This window comes from Anser cygnoides, chromosome 6, assembly GCF_040182565.1.
Source record: "Anser cygnoides isolate HZ-2024a breed goose chromosome 6, Taihu_goose_T2T_genome, whole genome shotgun sequence".
Classification (NCBI taxonomy): Eukaryota; Metazoa; Chordata; class Aves; order Anseriformes; family Anatidae; genus Anser; species Anser cygnoides.
Window position 1 is genome coordinate 8,996,701 of NC_089878.1, and position 13,207 is coordinate 9,009,907.

The 13,207-nt window shown below is 44.3% G+C and overlaps 1 long non-coding RNA gene across 14 annotated transcripts in view; it reads left to right on the plus strand.

The window, feature by feature from the left end:
- The window catches only part of LOC106034474 (uncharacterized), a 135,262-nt gene that overhangs the window by 70,523 nt on the left and 51,532 nt on the right, over nucleotides 1-13,207 (plus strand). For 13 of the 14 annotated variants that reach the window (XR_010832520.1, XR_010832521.1, XR_010832526.1 and 10 more), the window contains one exon: nucleotides 7,391-7,523. This is a non-coding gene — a long non-coding RNA (uncharacterized lncRNA). Of the gene's footprint in view, nucleotides 1-7,390; nucleotides 7,528-13,207 lie in introns of all 14 variants that reach the window. The other variant, XR_010832527.1, reaches the window with a different exon arrangement.

Genomic DNA, 13,207 nt, shown 5'->3' on the forward strand with positions numbered 1-13,207 from the left:
ACTAAAGGCAAGTGTAAAACTGGTTTAACATATGATATGAGATAGTTAGCAAGAGAGAGTTTTGTGTGAGGCAAGGGCTGGGGAGCAGACACTAAAGGTGGAAGATGCTCCAGGCCGGGACTTGGTCTCTGACCCCAGACAGCGCTTCCCTTTGGGTGACTGCTCCGGCTTTATGGCTGCAGCTCCCCACTCTCACTTGCTCAGACTGTCGTCTGGTACTGTAAGCTGCTTTTTGGGAAAGAGAGGAAACATTCTTCAAATGAAAAAGAAAGCAGAAATGTCCTGCAGCTTCCAAACATTTGTGCTGTGCCGTATAGGAGGGTTAGTGCTGTCTGGGTGTATGCCACCAACTGGTGTTTTTACTTTGTTTTTACATTTGTTTTTCTGAGTGTGTGAGCAGGCTGTGACTCCTGGGAAGCAGTGCTGCTTTGTTGGCTTTGGGTTACAGCTTTGGGAGATACAGGCCTGTGTGAACAGCTGGAGTGCTGCTTGTTTTGGCTGTAGTTTGTTTTTAAGATGAGGTTATCCCAGGAGAGGCAAACACTGGTATGGGCTGAAGTTTCTTCAAAGAAAGACTGGCTCGTATGTGGTTGGAAATGTGAGTTGGTGTAGTCGTGTAACGTGTTTGTGTGTGAGGAGTCTACCCTGCTGTATCTCTGTTTGGGGAACCGTGTCTGCTATCAGCTGGAACACAAGCAGCATTTGTAACAGAAGAAGGTATGAAACTGCCTTAAACTGAGGTGGCTCTTAGCCCATGAACTTGGATATGAATTAAAAGCAAAAGTTGGAGTATTTTAGGATGGTCAGTCCTATGGTTTTACTAAGAAATTTAGGACTGCTGTAATAGAGACAACAAGGGGCTAAATTTTCGAAAAGTGCTCTCAATGCGTCCTCTCAGTTTCATTATTTAAAAACTTCTGTGTTTAAAAAGCTTCTTTAATGAGGGTCTCAAAATATTTGAAAAAAAAATCAAAGTAGCAAAATTCTCAGTTATGTTATCATCATTTTAGGCAACTCCAAATCTCAGGGGTATTATAGTCACTGCTCAGGTCTAGGTCCAACCACTGATTATCTGGATTCAGTAACTGCTGATCAATACAGCATGTGGCTCTTGTGCATTATTGTACTGAATAATAGCAGTTCATAATCTGTATAGCTCAGTTCTCTATTTTGTGGCTCTAAAAATTAATACAGCTTTCTGCTCAGCAAATGCTATCATCACCTTCTAGTTGTCAGAGTAGTTTATCTGCTACTAGAGTAGGATACATGCAGAAATGTTATTAAAAATCTGGTATCTTCAAAGAAAACCAGAGAACAAATGTAATGACAGTCATAAGCATTTGGTATTTTCCGTACAGCCTTCACAAATAAGCTGCTCAAACACCATTTTGCTGCAAAACTGTAAACTGTTATGAAGTGCAAACGTTCCATCTCTAAGTAACGAAAAGGAAAAAAAGAGAAAAGAAGGTAATCAGATCCAGCAGCGCATGGTAGGTAAAACATTAAAAGGCTTAAACATCACCTGTATAATAAATCCTATTTATTAAAGTCTTTAGATAAGTAGCCTGGCCCAATGTGAGCTAACTGGGGTCTTAAAACACATCTGAAGTTGTTTTTTTTTTCCTGTCTGTATGACATTTAATGAGAGTGCAGCTGCTTTTTATAAATATCTTTCAGAAGGCTATCAGTAAAGGGCCACAGTACTCTAATTTGTAGTTGCTGGGTCCCTAAACCCATCCATAACATCGTCTACTGCTGTCTGCCATGTGCCTTGCTTGCCTGCAGAGTCCCTTAGTCATTCGTGACCTCTTAGGGGAGGGATCCCTTGCCTGCAGCAGGCTCCTTCCCTGGGAGCCCCGTTCTGTATAGGGTAGCAAAACTGCACCCATGGAAAATTGAGTCTGAATTTGTTCAGAGCCTCTTGGATCACAGCAGACCAGAGAAAACAAAAATCCCTGTCTGTAGAAAGCATGCAGCTGAGCAAATGGCGTTTACAGACTCTTGTAGCCTTTCTTCATGGTTTCAAGCTTGAAAAGAAGCGTACAACGTTATTTCAGTGTGAAGTAAGAGAGACCATTTCCAATGTGGTCTGCATATCTGTTGGCTTCATATAAAATGCTAGGCGCAAGTCTGTAAGCCTAGTGGGAAGGGTTTACTACTGAAAGGTTGTAAAAATAAAAGGATTTGTAAAGATTCTGTCCTCTCATGTGAACTCACTGGCTTTGTGATCGATGTGCTTTACTTTCACGGCATGCTGTAGTGATTTGTAAACATTGGGATTGCTTATTGGACCAAGGCCCATCAATTTTTGCCAGATGAAATGAGAACTGAACAGGTTTTGGCCAGTCCTTCCGAAGAGGTGAAGGTGGTTCTCTGTGCAGTCCTGTTACCTAGCCGGGCAGAGGGCTGAAGTTGTAGGACTTGGTCTTGCCTCCCCCGAGAAGGGAGCAGCCAAAGGCCCTCTGCGAGGAGCTCTGCTAGCCCATTTCCCTCTCCCAGTTAATTACTGGGAGAAAGAGAAATGACAAGAGCTGCCTGATGTTTAACTGTAAACTAACCGGCTAGGAAGCCCGCCATCAGTCTGTCCTGCTTTCTCCGTGTATTTTCTTGATTGCTTTATCTGGTGATGCTTATTATTCTTCATTCCTCTGTCATCTGATCTGTTGGATGATACTAGCAGACATCAAAAGCAAGGATTTTCTCTCAGAAACCCTATCGAGGACAGCACTGGCTTGATGTGGCAGAAGCAATAAGCTCTGCATCTGCTGGCGCGCCATGAGAACTCTCTTATCAATTAGTCCGTCACTTGGAGCTTTGTGCCAGCTTCCCAGCCCTGCGGCATGTGCTGGTAATAGCAAAGTAACGATGGAGATAACTCTGCTTTCTGCACTGGTAAGGTTGTTTTGCTGTAACTTCCTCCCCCTCTGTATTTCTCTGCACCCGTTTTCTCATCACCTGTACAGCTCTTTGGACAAGGACCATCCTAGAATTGCACAGAGGGCAGTGGTCATACGCTAAGAGCTGGGTGAAAACCACTACAGTGGAGCTTAAGTGTTGACATGCCTGTGGCTTCTGGCTAATTAAGTAGCCCTGGTCCCTCCTTGTTTAGCACACCACCTGGTACAAACAGTCTTAATCCCCCACTTAACATGCAGCACAGGTGCAGGAGTTTTGCTGCCTGGGTCTTGGTTCTCTTTCTGTTGGAAATGGCCACATCCAAATACACAACACAGCTGCACCAGAGGCCAGGTAGGTGTCCCTCCGAGAGCTTCTGCCTGGAGGAAGGCAGGACAGGGGTGGGCTGCGTTGTGCCCGTGCGTGACGTGCTTGGAGAGGGTGAGAGGCTGCCAGCGTATCCCCAGCAGTGTTTTCCAGCCCCACTGTTGCAGGTCCAAAGGTCCTTCCCCAGGTGTTAGGGACTGGGGGTGAGGGAGACTGTCACCCTGCTCCTCCCTGCGAGCACCCTGCGTTGGAAGGGCTCAGCTGTTGGGTGGCTGCATGGCAGGGAAGGGCAGCCATTAATCCCAGCTGTAACAATAGCATCCGTTTCTATTTTGAGAAAACAGAAGTATTGAAAATTGATTTTTTCAGCTTTTAGAAAGTTGGCCAGTTTTCTGACCTGTCCCTTGACAGTTACAACCTAGTAGCTGTTTTTTGTAGCCTTCTTAGAAGTAGCCTGGTCCTACCCTTGGTTTCACTCCCGGGCAGCTGAAAACCGTGACCGTCAGCGTTGCTGCATATGAGAAAAGGATTTCTTCTTAACTGAAAACAAGAGGCTGGAGGCCTGAGACTACAAACTGGCCTACTTAGTGTGTGTACTGAGCTCCCTGAAAAACAGCATTTTATAGAGTTGGTCAATAATAAAAAAAGCCCCAGCATAACACTATTAACTGCCGCTTGGAACTGAGCATTGTGGGTTGCAGTCTAGACAAGCTCACAGACTTCCCCAGATCAATCCCATTCAATTCCATGCTGTTTTACAATGATTCTTGTAGTTCCCACAGATTTATGTGTTTAAATCCTTTTTCAAAACACATTAAAAGCTGAGCTCAGCCTGGGTGAAGGTAGACAGAATTCCCACCGGAGTTTTTAGTAAGTACATTGCTTTGGCTTACAGGCCTGTCTGCAGGAAAGTGCTGTAAAGCGTTTAGCCTGATGTGTGTAGTAATAAAAATGCCATGGACAGGGTTCTCACAATATAAGCATGCGTGTCTTGGGATGGTTATCCCCATCTTGTTCCAGGTAGAGAGCCAGGTAGGTCAGCATACTGCTTGTTTTCTTCTTTACACCGGCAAGCGTTGGCACAATGTGCTCTTCATGTAGGCTGGCAGGGGTCATCCCTGCTGTGTGGCAGGGAAGCTCAGGCTGCCTGCACACAGGTCGCTGTTTCATCCCCTGTACAGCTTTGTTTTAAGGACATTGATGCTGGCTAAACGTGTCCAGTGGAGTGCTGGATGTTACCGTGATGATCACCAGGATTTACACAATCCTTTCTGGAACACCTGCGTTTAATGTCTTATATATAATACAATTCTAGTAGTGCGTCTTTGTCTCTTTTTTGTTTTATTTGCCTATTCTGTGCTGGTAACACTATTTGAGTTCTCAAAGCAACAGGGTGGCTGGTTCTCTGTATTACAAAAGCAGGTATTTGAGGAAAAGCCCTTTGTTCACTGGCTGCCCTGTGCCCCTGGCAATTCAGCCCATACTCCTGGCCAGCCTCTGGCCAAAGTTAATCCACCTCCTCCACTAGCTGCTGCAAACTTGCTGACTGGGGAGCTGAGGTGAGGGCAGTCCTCCCAGAGAGTGTTCCCTGGGGTTGCATCAGTGTCTTGTCTTGTCCCATCTGTACCAGCGCTGTCCTATTGCATTGTGTGGATGTCTGCTACACTAATTACTGGAGACCAGAGCTCCTATAAAGGTCCTCATTTGCTTTGGGACTGGAAAATTGTCTCTCTGGGATACAGTGCAAAGCACTGCCTCAAAGGCAAGCATGTTATTTCAAGATGGAGAGGCTCAAAGCCCGCTGCGAACTCAGATGGCCACGTTCTGTTCATTGCTAAGGAAAGTAGGAGAGGGGAAGAGAGACTCTGGTTGGCAGCTTTGAACGTCTCAGCTTAAAGCTGAGGAGTCGTGCTAATGAAATGGGTGGCATCTGTTGGCGTGGAAAATAAGAATTTTATTTTTGAGCTAGCATTCTTTGACTAACATAACATGTGCTTCCAAACCTTTTTTTCTGAATAGCCAAATAATGTGACATTTCCCAGGAACAAGTGTGACTTTCTCAAAGTTTTCATGTTCTTCATATTTTCAGCCTATTTCCCCTTTCAGGCCTGTATTATTTGTCAGACTTGTCTCGAAGCCTTTCTCTGTCTCAGACTCTCTGTGTGCTAGTAGTACAGTTATTTAACAAGCATGGTATTTGTTTGTGTGTGAAGCTAGAATGCTTTCCTGGCAGGGGAAAAAGCTGTGCCCCAAGGAGTTCAAAGACTAAGACAAGAAAGGCTGGACTATGAAGATAATAGACCATTAGTCGTTTTGGTATTACAGCCTGAGTCGGGTGACCAGATTATATTCTCCTGCAGCTGCAAACCCCCTGCTTGACCTTGGATGGGTGATGCAGATCCAAATTGTCACAGATAGGCAGACAGCAGAGATGTGGGCATTATATAGCCCCACTCATCCCTATAAGAGGGCTCTGCTCCCACCTTCTTGGAGCACTTCAGAAATAAAAAGCTTTCATATGGCCAGACCTCCAGATACTGTAGCAACAAGGAACAGTTGAACTACATTAGCTGGCATCAGGGAAAGGGAATCTCCTATGCAAAGGACCATCATTTGTTGCAAGCTGGAATTACTTTTTAAAACACAAGAGAGGTGGTTATGCTGAGAGCTCCTTCACAAAGCAAATTGGCATGTATTGAACCTCTGCTGGCACAGCTGAACAGCTTCCTCAGCCCGACCTTTCTCTTCTGTGCTGACGGATTAGCCCTTGCAGTCAGTGCAGGGGTTTTGTACCACATCGGCAGGCCAGACAGAAAGAGGAGATTGCAAAAAAAGTGTCAGAGGTATGAAGCAGAGAAGTTCAGATAAGACATGAATATTTACAAGACATGCTAAGGAGGGAGACGAAAAGGTGACCAGTAACTTTAATGCACGAAGAAGCTTTGTGAGGTGTTCAAGTATGTAGTCCATGCTGTATATTCAGCAGAGGTAAAATCTTTTTCTGCAATCCTCTATCTTTCAATGATTGCCTCACTGAATTTGGGTGGGTGTAATGCTGTGTTCCCTGCCAGTCAGCCTGGAATTGGCCATCTATCCAGTCGAAAATGACCACCAAGCAACAGCATTGTCTTTCCAAACTAGGGGGACTGCCTGGGCTTTGAATTTGCATGGCAGGCAAGATGCCCATCTCTTAATCAGGCAGCCTCAGTTCAGAAGGAATAGGGTTAAAATGAAGGCCAAACATACGGGAGTGAATATGTTCCTTTCCTGTAATACAGTCTGTCCTGCAAATCTCTTGGGGTGAATGGTAGACAAAACTGGTAACATAATAGAGTAGTAAGGGACTACTTAGCCCAAGTAAAGTGGCAGAGCAAATAGGTCCAGGGCTAATGCTCTGCGTTTTGTATGTATACCAAGAATCATACCCTAAGGAGACTAGCAGGAATAGCATGTAGGAGATGTATCAGTATTACTGTGTTCCTTTGAGCATCCGAAGACTGACATACATTGACCACACAGCTGGGTAGGTGCTGGCCGCGGTGAGCAGGCTGGGGAGGGCTGTGGAAGTTGCCATTGACAATTGGTATTTACAGTGCACTGTTCCCTATTGTCTTCTGTTCAACAACTCTGAGAATTAAATGGTTTTAAGCAATCGCCTGGTCTGTAACAATTGATTAAGCATTTATTAAAACATCTATTAAGCATGTGTTACCCCTTCCTAAACCATTTATTAAAGGACTGCTTGTGCACTGTGTGAGTGTGTTACTGTTGCTATCCATATACTCCAGCGGAGTTCTTTTGGGCGTAAAGAAGCACAGATGATAAAACATCTCATTATGTATTAGCCACATACATCTTGGTTGTTTCTTCCACAAGGAAGACAAGTAGCAGAACAGAGTGGTTCAAGGAAAATGTGCCTGCAGCAAGCTGTCTCAGAGAACATTTTCTGTGAAAGGGGCCTTCAGTTTTCATTTTAGTGCAGCATGTGTATGCAGTGAATGAAATAAAACTTCGGGGAACGGTCCATTTTAAAGAGTTAAAAAGGACTAGAAGGTCAAACTAATTTTTAGGTGACGTATATTGGGTTTCTGCCTTATGTTATTTAATTAAATACAGTATTTTTGTAATGCCATTGTATCCTCTTTAACTACAATTTACTTGGTTATAGGAACCTTCGAAACATCTGCTGGCAAAATCTGATGAGAAGACAGTAGTGTGCTTGAAGCAGAAATTCTAAGAATGAAACTGTAGCCATTTCCAAGAGATGATAAGAAGATGCAGCTCTTCACAGGGAGGAACAAGTAGGTAATGGGCTGTTTGTGAGGGCTCATTGTTACTGCTTTAAGATACAGGTCCAATGCCAGCATTGCATAAGCCATGATCTCTGCAGCCTGATGAAAGCAGGGACCCCCTTCGCACATCTTTAGCCTCTGGAAGTCCTCTGCTTCTGTTGGCACCAAAGAGTGGGTCAGTTTGAAGTGCTTCTTTTTCTCAGAGTTTGGTTGTGACTATCAGCATAATATTAACTGACGTCTCCTGTAGAAGCTGTGATTTTTGTTGTGATGAGTATTTGCACATGGAAATGGCCAAAGTACCCCTCAACAGAAGGTTTTCTGCGCATCTGATGGCCAAAATGTGCTCCAGGGGCAGGAATACCCATTCATTCCTGGATGAGACCCTGGAGCCTACCCAGTATGCCTTCCCTTGAGGTCCTCTGGTGCTCCATTGCCTTTCCACTCTTTCTTCCCCTGGTGACTGCCTGCAGGAGGCTCTGACTCACTCCCTGTCTTTGCCCTTCTCCATGAGAAAACACACCTCCAGGAGTCACAGGGTTGATCCTTGGCTGCCGTGTAATGTTAGTGATTTCAGGGGGGCAGCTGTATACCACCATGGACCCTCCGTGTCTTGTTGCATGGGAGCACGGTCATACCAACTAGGCTGAGGTCTAAGTCACATTTTCCCTGTCGTACTTCCCCAGCTGCTGACGGGCTGCTGCAGAGGGAGCTAACCTAAGGAAACAAGGAGAAACGTGTTGCTTGCTCCCTCATAATTTTATCTTAACCCTTAACAGAGACTAGACTAAGTCCTGACATTCTGTGTGAAGTGATTGCTATAATGGGGAACATTCTCCTTAACCACCCAGAAGCTCTGTGTTGGTGTGAGCACTGTGACAGTCCATTAAAGTTAAAAAACCAAACAAACAAAAAAGCTGCTAATGTGGGCACACTTGTGCAGTAGTGTTGTCCGGGCTTCGCGCAGCGTGGAACCACAGGTCAGCTTAGCTCTCCATGCCACACAGCCTGTGTGAGGGTGTGGTACGCCTGGCAAGGCGCAGGTGGAAAGCACCTTGTGGTTTGTCCATCCTGCATGGGCCGGGGCTGTCAGGAGCCATCCCTCTCTGCTGTTGGGCAAGAGGGGAATCTTTCTCTGTCATAATTAGATCCTCGTTAGCCCTTGGCACAGCAGAACTTGATGTGTTCTGTGTGGAAGCACGTGAATTTGCATGGGGGGTTGTTCTTGAAGTTCACTTTGACTTTACACCTATCTTACTCTCTGAAAGTCTTCCACAAAGATACGGCAGAAATCTGGAAGATTCTGTTTTCGAGTAAATAGCAATATAAGGTGTTAGAGTGCTGAATGCACTCTGTGATGAGGCCAGCAGTGAATATTCGCAGGTTTCAGGTATTTCCATTTGAATCCTTATTCAGGTGGCTTTGAGGGAACCATCCATAATGTGCCTGAATTTCCAGTGCAGCCTAAATAAAAGAGAAAAAAAAGTTGGAAGCTGAAGTAATTAAAGTGATAGTTAAGCCCACACTGAAGGAAGTGTGGGGTGCAGAAAGTCATGTGCCTTTTTTATTTTTTCTGGATTTTTCCTTTTGTTGCTTTCTTTCAAGTGATTTCAAAGGCTTTTCAAAGGGAAGATAAGTGCTGTTCCTGAGTTACCCTCCAAGTTAGGGCAGTTGTGGGGGATTTGTTTCACCTGGAGTTCCTTGCCCAGCCTCCCAGGGCTCAGGCCCTCTGCCTCAAAACCTGCTGCCCACTGGGGTGTCCATCCATGACATGAATGCTGCTGTCTCTCTCTCCTGACTGTCAGGGTCAAAAGCAAAGACTGCAGATCTCTCTCTCTTCTGGCCATGCCTCTTTGAAAGGAAGCTGAAAACAAGTTTATTATTGCCTTTTATGTTTTCGAATCATAGATCCAACATCCTCCTCTGACCTCCTCCTTTTGCCTGCTGTGCAATAGGCTTTGCTAAGTAGTAGCTGGCACCCTTCAAAAAAATGCAAAACAATATTCCCCTTGGCTTCCTTGCTGGATCTGCCCACGTGGGTAGTGCTGGGGTTTAAGGCATGGCAGTCACAGGGGAGAGGAAAGAGACTGAAATGTTTCTTGGGCTTTAGGACTCATTGTGCTCTCCGGGAAGAAAAAAAAAAAAAAAAAAAGCATCAGCAAAGCAGGAAGAACAGTTAATAGAATTTGTAGGGGAGGCTTACAGAGTACAAATTAGCCATTGCGCCAAATACCTCATTTGATTGTTTTGTCATGCACTAGTTTTCAGTATTGCTGTTGCTGGTACCAAGCAGGAAATAAATGAAAACAAAGATGCAAAAGGAACATTTGTGTATGAATTAATTCAGTTGTCTCCAAAGCTACGTCTGTTCTTATATTTCAAAAGCTGCAAAAAGTGCCTGGATTTTTCTTTTTCCCCCCCTACTTCTACAAGGTCATTCAGGTTTCCCACTTTCTTGTTTCCTACCCCATTTGTATGAGTGAGCAGCGTAGTGCTTGGTCAATACGTGGGAGTGCAGCTCTTACTGGAGACAACTCGAAAGAAGCTGGTATGATTTTTTTTTCCCTGAAGCCAAACACTTTGCATTGAACTAACATCATTTTACCAGTTTTTGGTGCCAAAGAAGTGGAGAAGTAATTATGGGGAAAACCACAAAACCTTTTGCAGCCTCTCAAGTCATTGAGCTCAAAAAAGTATGAACTGAAATGAACAGAAGCTCATCATTTCTTTCTCAATGAAGTGTCAGTGCCTCCACACATTCCTGCAGGACCTGTGCACAGAGACTCGTGTAGGAAGGGCAGCCTGCGGTGGATGTTAACGTTAGGGTAGGGCTGGGGAGGTGACGGGCACCAAAGTGAGTGTGGGTGGTGGTTTTTTTTTTTTCTTTTTGCTTGGAGGAGGAGGAAGAGAGGCAGATAATCACCTCATTCCTGGTATTGTTAATGATAGTCTAGAGTCAAAGACATCAGTCCAGAAAAACAACCAAGCAGATAATAATAAATAGCTCATGTTGATGGTGGCAGGAGTATTTGTTTACTGTGAAGCTGAGCATGAGCTCGTCTTGCTGGCTGTATTCAGGCTCACTTTAAAATGTAAAGCATGTGCAAGTAAAGTTTTACAGAGCTTCTGCTGAGGAAAGGTTGGGAGCTGAACCAGAAAGCTTACAAATTTGTCTTTTATTTATTTCTTGTATGTTTTTTAGGTAGTCATACATTACTTTGTGTCATAGCATAATAGAATTGATGTATTTTTATTTTCAGCTCTCTGCAGAGAGTTGGAATTTAGTGATGATTGAAATATTTAAGTAGTGGCTGCCAAAAATTGTTTTAAAGAGAATTATTTAAATAGAGTATTATTTCATTCCAGTAAAACATGCCAGTAATGGTCGTGTATATTTTGTAGAATGCACGTATAAATACAGAAGTGAAGGAGAAGCATGTTATTCTGAAACTCATAATCTTTGGATGTGTTTGTTTTCAGTCTGTATGGGAAAGAAAGGAAGTGTTGACATATCCAGATACTCTGCAGACCAGAAATCCTATCATCTAGCCAAGTCTACTGGTTAAAAGGAAAAGAACAGTGAAAGACAAAAAGTAGAAAGCAAACTTTACTGAGAAAAAAACAAAGTCTGAGGAAAGATGAGAGAGGGGTAACAGAGCTTTTTTGAAAATTAATATTCAGTGTTAGGCAAAACAGTCTGTGAAAGAACAGCGTGGTATTCCCATAAGGAATCAAGAGAAGTTCAGTTCCGCATATTGTACCTTTTCATGTCATAGTCAAAGCAGATATTTATCATATATATTTATTTTTTATTAATAAATGATGGCTGGATCCTGCCACTTCACTTGGAGCAGGTGAACAGTTTTACTGAAGTTGCTTCTCACTGACTGTAAGGTCTGTTTACACCAACCCGGGAGAGTGTAGCAGCCCTCAAAGTTACTCAGATCCACACAATATGGGTGAGGGAAGCAACTTCAGATTGAGTTTAAGCCAGATGTTCTCTACTTCAGCCTGGCAGAGTGTAAAATAGCATTAAGGGCAGGAATTCAGTGCCCAGGATGGGTGTTTGTGGATCCGCACGTCTCAAGGTCTCTCACTCTCAAAATGCCCCCAGGAGAGGCTGCTGTCAGCCTTCACACAGCGCAGTGTCGGAAGAGCAGAGCCCGTTTCAGCAAGTCATCCTTTCCGGTTCAGGTCACTAGTGGGACTCACAGAAGTACATGTTAAAAGAAACATTACTGATCTGTCTAATTCCAGACTTCCAAGTGAAAGTTGAGGTCAGTTATGAATTAGCCTGGTTGCTTGTGTCCAGTTGTCTTCGTCCAAGAGAAACAAATGGCTCTCAGCACCAGGGGCTTTCTTTCTGCTCAGTGAGAGTCTCCTGTCTGTGTTAGAAGTACAGATGCAGTGCAGGGTCTTAATTTGAGTCTGTTCTGCCCCTCTGGAGGAATGCCCACAGGTAGTTTTCCTAGCAGAGGGTTCAAAGGCCATGTACGTGCATATGAATACACTTGGGTCAAACCTAATACTCAGGTCGTTGCTCCGCTGATGCATAGTCACACCCTGGTGATAACGGCACTGTTTATTAAGGCACCGTGTAAACGCTCAGAGCAGGTATTGCTGGAGGAGAGGGCGGAGGCACTGCAGGGTGATGTTGGTCGGGATGGTGTGTAGTGATCCAGGGTGACAGCTCCTGCATAGAAATCACAGCGATACGTGCTTCTGCTGCCTCGGAATACACAAGTTTGAACTGTGTTATTAGAGGAAGGGGTGGATACCCTTCTCTCGGTAGTATTGACAGTGCTGATTACTCTGAATGCAGGTTAAATAGACGAGTACTCCCTCCCCATTCAGAGCCCTGTTCCTTGCTTTTCTTTCTTTGTGCCCATTTCTCTCTCTCCGCCTCCTGACTGAGGCTGGTGTTAGAGAAGCGCTTTGATTGAGCAGCCATGCAGTTTGTGAAGAACAGTGGGGTTTCTGGAACATCTTTCTTCTTGGAACATTACAAATTAATCACCACAAGATTCAATGATTTCAGCTGAACTTCACATCTTTCCACTTAATGGATAGCAAATAATGGTCAAAACAGGAATAAAAAGATTAGTTTGACTCTCACTGAAGTTTCTCCTACATTCCTTAACCTAGAATTTAATCAGGGACCTGACTGAAAACTCAGTGAGCTGACATGAAACACTGACTTCACTTGAGTTGTCCTCAAGCCCTGGCAGTATTACGCCCTTGGAAATGAAATTTGAAGTCTGAGTTTGAGGACAAACAGGAGGAGCACTGTAGAAATTGGAGAGGTAGGCCACTTACTGTCTGTGCCATTATTACTTGTTATGAGAATGTTTATGGTTTCCCCTCATTCCTGTAGTCTTAGTTAACTCACCCACCCTTTCTTCTGTATGTTATTACCTTCTCCTGCCCCCAGATTTAATTTTTTTTTTCAGTTGTTCTTTTGGTCTGAAGGTAGAGTTGATAGTCAGACATCGTTCATCCAGGGAAGAGACAGACGTTGAAGGCTACAGAGAGCTCCAAGCATCTGTCTCTCTGCAGAAGTACAGACACACTGTACCTCTATGTTGTGTGGCTCGGAGATCTCAAAGACCATGTTTCCATTCTTTACAGCCCCTCTTTTTTCCATGCCTTTCTCTTGCCCTTCACTGTCACTGGTGCCTCCTGCCTGCTCCTGG